Consider the following 6544-nt stretch of genomic DNA (forward strand, 5'->3'; position numbering starts at 1 on the left):
CCCCTTTTTAAACACCATTCTTCAGGGCCATTTTCAGGTGAGCGTTGACGAAATTAGCATCGTTGCCCACTTTGTAGTTGGCCATGATGTACTTGAGAATGGCCTGTCTGGATGAGCCCCGCGTTCCAGGGCTGAAAGGCGGCGCTATCATGTCTATGTCTGGGGTGTGCAGCAGGCACTTTAGGCTTTGTGGCCTTCTTCTTAGCTGGAGATTGGCGAGCAACGGAATCTGCCATGGCTACTTCGGGATAATGTTTACTTCTCGGGAACAGCTGGGAATGAAATGGCTCGGTCACTCGCACTTCCCTGCTTTTGTTTACACCGAGCGGGGACCCCGAGAAACATCCAGTTCGCCGAGGTCGATGTACGTTCATGTATGTGTGTTTCAAGAAGGGTATTTGCACCCGCGCTGCAACTCGAGATGGATTTGATCGCAAAATATAGGAGAGTCCTAACCTGCAGTCATCTCTTTAACATGTTATCTATTTACATTCTTAAATTCTTTCTTAATACTGTGCTCAAATTCGGGAAAATGGGCATCTGAACCTTTGTCTCGGAACTTCGGGACGAAAAAAAGTTGAAAAATGTGCTTGAAACGACATTATCAGTTACGATTTAAGTGAAAAATTTCAAGAGAAAACTTTAAAAATGCCCTTTGAATCTTCAAGTCTTGCAGATATTATCAATTCGCCCTCAAACTGTGAGAAATCAACAAAAAGTGTGCCAAAGTGAGAATAGAGCATGGAAATATAATTGACATCGAGATTCATTCAAAAGCCTTATTTTTGTCGTGGTTTTTCTGATTCATATTTCAGTGCAAAGGCAAAAAAATATAAGGAAAAGGGGAACAAAAATTAACAAAAGGAAAAGACAGGAAAATAAATTAACGAGATGATTTACATTTAATAAAAGGTCCGACTTTAAAATTAATGTCCCAGTTTAAAGGAAAACTGTTCCCGTGAGCAGATGATATTCTATAATTTAACATATACATGCATGCAAATGTCTTGTTTTGTTTAATATCATTTTATTTAATAATCATTTTGGCCTTAAAAAAACACAAAGACAATATATTTAGAAAGCAGCAAAATATATGACACGATTTTTTTTTCTTTAACCTGGGGTATATCGGTCCAATTATAGTGTAGTCAGAAAAGATTTTTTCACTTTTTTTTTTATTTTTATAATTGTTACTATTATTAAACAAAATTCACATTTAGATATACGTGTGCGTCTATTTAGTTTTTCTGCGATGACGTTTTTCTCTCTATTGTTCAATAATTCTGAAAAATTTACAGTTACTTTAAATACATGTATTTATATACACAAAATGTTGAAATTTTTATTTTAATTTTTGCATTTATTTGCCCAATTATTCCTTGAAAATTAACTTAATTTAAAATTTTAATTATTTTTCAAATTTTAACATTTTCGGGCAAGGGTTGATGTAATGATGTAAAATTGAAGTACACCTGTTAAACTGTGTACTTATTAGGATAGGGAACTTAAAAGAATTGTTGGGGAATTATCAGAAGTTCTTCTCGTTTGATGTAAAGGTGTTTCTTAAACAATAGTAGTCCATTCATGAGATTAAACTCATATATAGAATTTTAATTCCATTATGTGGTGGCATGTATTGTGTGTTTACTATTATAATAAAATTATTCAAGTTTCGTTTCTTGGCGTCTGAACTTAGAGGCATCTTTTCGAAAAATTTGGGGGGCCGTGAAAACGGCCGTTTGGTATATACAAGTCGTACACAGACTTTTTACTTGCTGGCTGACTTCTGGGTCTTCTTGGGGAGCAGCACGGCCTGGATGTTGGGCAGGACACCACCCTGGGCGATGGTCACGCGGACAGGAGTTTGTTCAAATTTTGTCGTTGCGGATGGCCAGCTGCAGATGACGGGGGATGATTCTGGTCTTTTTGTTGTCGCGGGCGGCGTTGCCTGCCAACTCCAAGACTTCGGCGGAAGTATCAAGAACGGCGGCCAGATACACAGGGGCGCCGGCTCCCACTCTCTCGGCTAGTTGCCCTTCCTCAACAGACGGTGGATACGACCCACGGAAACTGGTCCGGCCGGTGACTCGGTCTTCCTTCCCTTCACTTGCCCCCTTTCCCCGTCCTGACATCTTTTTTGTTTTAATTAAAAAATAGTTAAAACCAACCAATAACTCTAAACCCTTGCCACCCCATTTAAACACGCAGGGGGATTGAACTGTCCAGCCAATCATCGCAATGTATAAAAAAACCCCAAAAAAAAATTTTTTTAAAAAACAACGAAAAAAAAAAAAAGGGGGAAAAAAATAAAATTTTAAAAACCCTTTTTAAAACCCAAAAAAAAAAAAAATTTTTTTTTCAAAACCGGGAAAAAAAAAAAAATTTTTAAAATTTTTTTTTAAAAAAATTTTTTTTTAAAAATTTTTTTTTAAAAAAAAAAAAAAAAATTTTTTTTTTTTTAAAAAAAAGAAAAATTTTTTTTAAAAAAAAAAAAGGGGGGTTTTTTTTAAAAACCCTTTTTTTGGGGGTTTTTTTTTTTAAAAAAAAGGGGTTAAATTTTTTAAAACAATTTTTTTTTTTTTTTCCCCCCCCTTTTTTTTTAAAAAAATTTTTTAAAAAAAAGGGGGTTTTTGGGGGGTTTTTTTTTTTTGGGGGAAAATTTTTTCCTTTTTTTTTGGGGGGGGGGGCCCCCCCCCCAAAAAGGGGGCCAAATTTTTCCCAAAAGGGGGCCCCCCCAAAACCCCCCAAAATTTGGGGAAAAAAGGGAAAAGGGCCCCCCCCCCTTTTTAAAAAATTTCCCCCAAAATTTTTTTCTTAAAAAAATTTTTTAAAAAAATTTTTAAAAAATTAAAAAAAAAATTTAAAAAACCCTTTTTAACTTTTTAAAAAAAAAGGTTTTGGGTTTTTTTTTAAAAAAAAAAGGTTTTTCCCCCCCGGGGAAAAAAAACCCCTTTTAATTTTAAAAATTTTAAAAAATAAAAATTAAAAAAAATTTTTTTTTTAAAAAAAAAAAAAAAATTTTTTTAAAATTTTTTTAAAAATTTTTTTGGGAAAAAAAGGGATAAAAAAAAGGGGGAAAAGGGGGGTTTTAAAAAAAAAAAGGGGCAAAAAGGGGGAAAAAAAAAAAAAACCCCCTTTTAAAAAATTTTTAAAAAAGGGGGGGTTTTTTTAAAAAAAAAAGGGGTTTTTTTGGGGGGGGGGGGCCCCCCCAAAAACCCCCGGCCGGGGCCCTTTTTTTGGGGGGGGGGTTTTTTCCCCCAAAAACCCCCCAAAAATTTTTTCGGGCCCCCCCCAAAAGGGCCCCCCCGGGGGGGGGAAACCCCGGCCCCGGGGGTTTTTTTTGGGGTAAAAAAAAAATTCCCCCCTTTTTTCCCCCCTTAAATTTCCCCGGGAAACCCTTTGGGGGGGGCCCCCCCCTTTAGGGAAAAAAGGGGAATTTTTTTCCTTTTTCCCCCCCCCGGGGTTTTGGGGGGGTTTTAAACCCCGGTTTTTCCAAGGGGGGGAAAAAAAAATCCCAAAAAAAAAAAAGGGGGGGGAAAAACCCCAAAAAAAACCTTTAAAAAACCCCCAAAAAATTTTTAAATTTTTCCCCAAAATTTAAAATTTAAAAATTTTTTTTTTTTTTTTTTTTTTAAAAAATTTTTTTTTTTTAAAAAAAAAAAAAAAAAAAAGGGGGGGGGGGAAAAAAAAGGGGGGGGAAAAAAAATCCCGGGGAAATGGTTTTGGGTTTAAAATTTTTTGGGAAAAAAATTTCGGGGGTGGGGGGGTTTTTTTTTTTGGGGTTTTGGGCCTTTCCCCCCGGTTTTTTTTTTGGGGGGGGCCCCCCCCCCGGGGGGAATAAACCCCCTTTGGGGGCCCCCCCCAAAGGGGAATTTTTTCCCCCCGGGGGGGGGGGGCCGGGCCCCCCCCGGGGGTTCCCCCCCCAAAAAAAAAAAAAAAGTTTTTCCCCTTTTTTAAACCCCCTTTAAGGGGTTTTTTAAAAACCCCCTTTTAAAAAACCAAAAAGGAAAAAATTTTTTTTTTTTTTCCCCCCCCGGGGGTTTTTCCCCCCTTTTTTTTTAAAATTTTTTTGGGGTTTTTTAAAAAAAAAAATTTTTTTAAAAGGTTTTTTTAAAAAAAAAATTTTCCCCCCTTTTTTTTTTTAAAAAATTTTCCCTTTTCATTAAAACCCCCAAAAAATTTTTTTTTTTTAAGGGTTAAATTGGGGGGGTTTAAAATTTCCCTTTTAAAATTTTAAACCCCAAAAAAAAAGGGTTTTTTTTTAAACCCGGAAAATTTAAAAAATTTTTTTTAATTTTAAAAAAAAAAAAAATAAATTTTTTTTTTTTTTTAAAAAAAAAAATTTTTTTTTTTTTTTTTTCAAATTTTAAAATTTTTGTTTTTTTTAAAAAAAAAAATTTTTTTTTTTTTTTAAAAAAAAAATTTTTTTTTTTTTATTTTTAAAAAAATTTTTTTTAAAAAAAAAAAAAAATTTTTTTTTGAAAAATTTAAATTTTTTAAAAAAATTTTTTTCCCAAAAAAAAAAAAAAAATTTTTTTTTTAAAAAATTTTTTTTTTTGTTTTTTAAAAAAATTTTAAAAAAAAAAATTTTTTGGGGGTTTTTTTTTTTTTAAAAAAATTATCCCCAAAAAAATTTGGGGGGGAAATTTTTTTTTTGGTTTTTTAAAAAAAATTTTTTTTTTTGTCCCTTTTTTTTAAAAACGACGACTTGTATAAATTTCAGGGTTCCACAATTTAAAAGCATTGCTCAAAAATAAATCTTAAGAGTCCTTGAACAAGTCATCATTTCATTTTCAAATTGATAAAAGAGCTAGCTTTGAATAAAAGGAAATGGGGAGAAGAAAGGAAAGTAAAAAAAAATGTAGAATCATACAATGAATGTGGAATTTGGAATGGAATTACATTGCTATCATGTCTACATGTATGATAAAAATAAAATCATATCTCATTTAATGCATTGATATGGAAATCATGCTCTCTGTTCTAAATATTATAATTATCAAATCTCTTTCTCTCTTTCCTTTTTACAGGAATATAACATTCAAATACTTTTATTTTGTTGTCAAAGGCATGCTCATTTGAAATTGTTAACAAAATATAGAATTGAGATGAGATACATGTTAAACATTTTCTAACACTGTAACTGAGGTATCTTTTTCTAAAATTTTGGTACCCTGAAAAGGGCTTTTTTTTTATAAGTTGATGAGACTAGAGGGATCTTCAGATGCTTATTCTTGCGCTGCCTTTCTGGGTGTTTTGGTTTTTGGTACTTTTCTTAGGAGTTTGGCCTTCTTGGGTTTGGTTGCAGCCTTTTTGGGACTTGGGTGTCCCCTTGGGAGATTTGGCTTTTTGGTCCGGCTGGTTTCTTGGCTGCTGCTGCTGCTTCTATAGGAGTCTTGCCTTTTCTCACGGCCAAATGATTATTGGGCTTAGCAGCGTACTCTAGGTTACTGCCTTGGATTTGGCAACCTTTTTGGCTTTAGCTTCTCTCGGTCTTGGGTTTTTCTCAAGCTTGAAGGAGCCACTGGCGCATGTACCCTTAGCCTGCTTAGAGAACCCTTCTTAACACCATTCTTCAGGGCCATTTTCAGGTGACTTACGAAATTAGCATCGTTGCCCACTTTGTAGTTGGCCATGATGTACTTGCAGAATGGCCCTGTCTGGATGAGCCGCTTCCTTCAGCTGAAACGGCGGCGCTGATATGTCTATGTCTTGGGGTGTGCAGCAGGCACTTTAGGCTTTGTGGCCTTCTCTTAGCTGGAGATTGGCTGGAGCAAGATTGCCATGGCTACTTCGGGATAATGGTTTACTTCTCGGGAACAGCTGGGAATGAAAATGCTCGGTCCTGCACTTTGCTGCTTTTTTACACCGACGCGGACCTCGAGAAAACGTCAGTCGCCAGGTCGATGTACGTTCATGTATGTGTGTTTCAAGAAGTAATGCACCGTGGACTCGGCAGATGGATTTGATCCAATATTGCAGAGTCTAACCTGCAGTCATCTCTTTAGACATTATTTTTACATTCTAAATTCTTCTTAATACTGTGCTCAAATTCAGGAAATCGGGCTCTGAACCTTTGTACTCAATTAGTAGTACGATAGAATGTGCTTAAACACGATTATCAGTTACATTTAAGTGAAAAATTTCAAGAGATAGTTAAAAATGCCTTGAACTCAAGTCTTGCAGAGCCTATAATTCGCCCTGCAACAAAAATAACAGATGCCAAACTAGACATAGACGCATGGAATTAGATAGACATCGAGTCATTGAAAACCTTATTTTTGTCGTGGTTTTTCTGATTCATACTTTCATGCAGAAGGCCCAACAAGATAAGGAAAGGGGAACAAAAATTAACAAAAGGAAAAGACAGGAAAATAAATTAACGAGATGATTTACATTTAATAAAAGGTCCGACTTAAAATTAATTGTCCGTCTTAAACAAGGAAACTGTCTCCGTGAGCAGTATATGTCTATAACTACGAGCATACATGCATCAAATGTCTTGTTTTGTTTAATATCAAAAAACCCCCAAAAAAAAAAAAAA

At 34.8% G+C, this 6544-nt stretch overlaps 1 pseudogene; it reads right to left on the reverse strand.

The window, feature by feature from the left end:
* Positions 1-1768: 1768 nt before the first annotated feature.
* Positions 1769-2132, reverse strand: LOC134243421 (histone H2A-like; annotated as a pseudogene).
* Positions 2133-6544: the final 4412 nt, after the last annotated feature.

The sequence above is a fragment of the Saccostrea cucullata genome, unplaced genomic scaffold, assembly GCF_032062105.1.
Source record: "Saccostrea cucullata isolate Sc308-1 unplaced genomic scaffold, CSIRO_AGI_Scuc_v1 ctg21180, whole genome shotgun sequence".
NCBI lineage: Eukaryota > Metazoa > Mollusca > Bivalvia > Ostreida > Ostreidae > Saccostrea > Saccostrea cuccullata.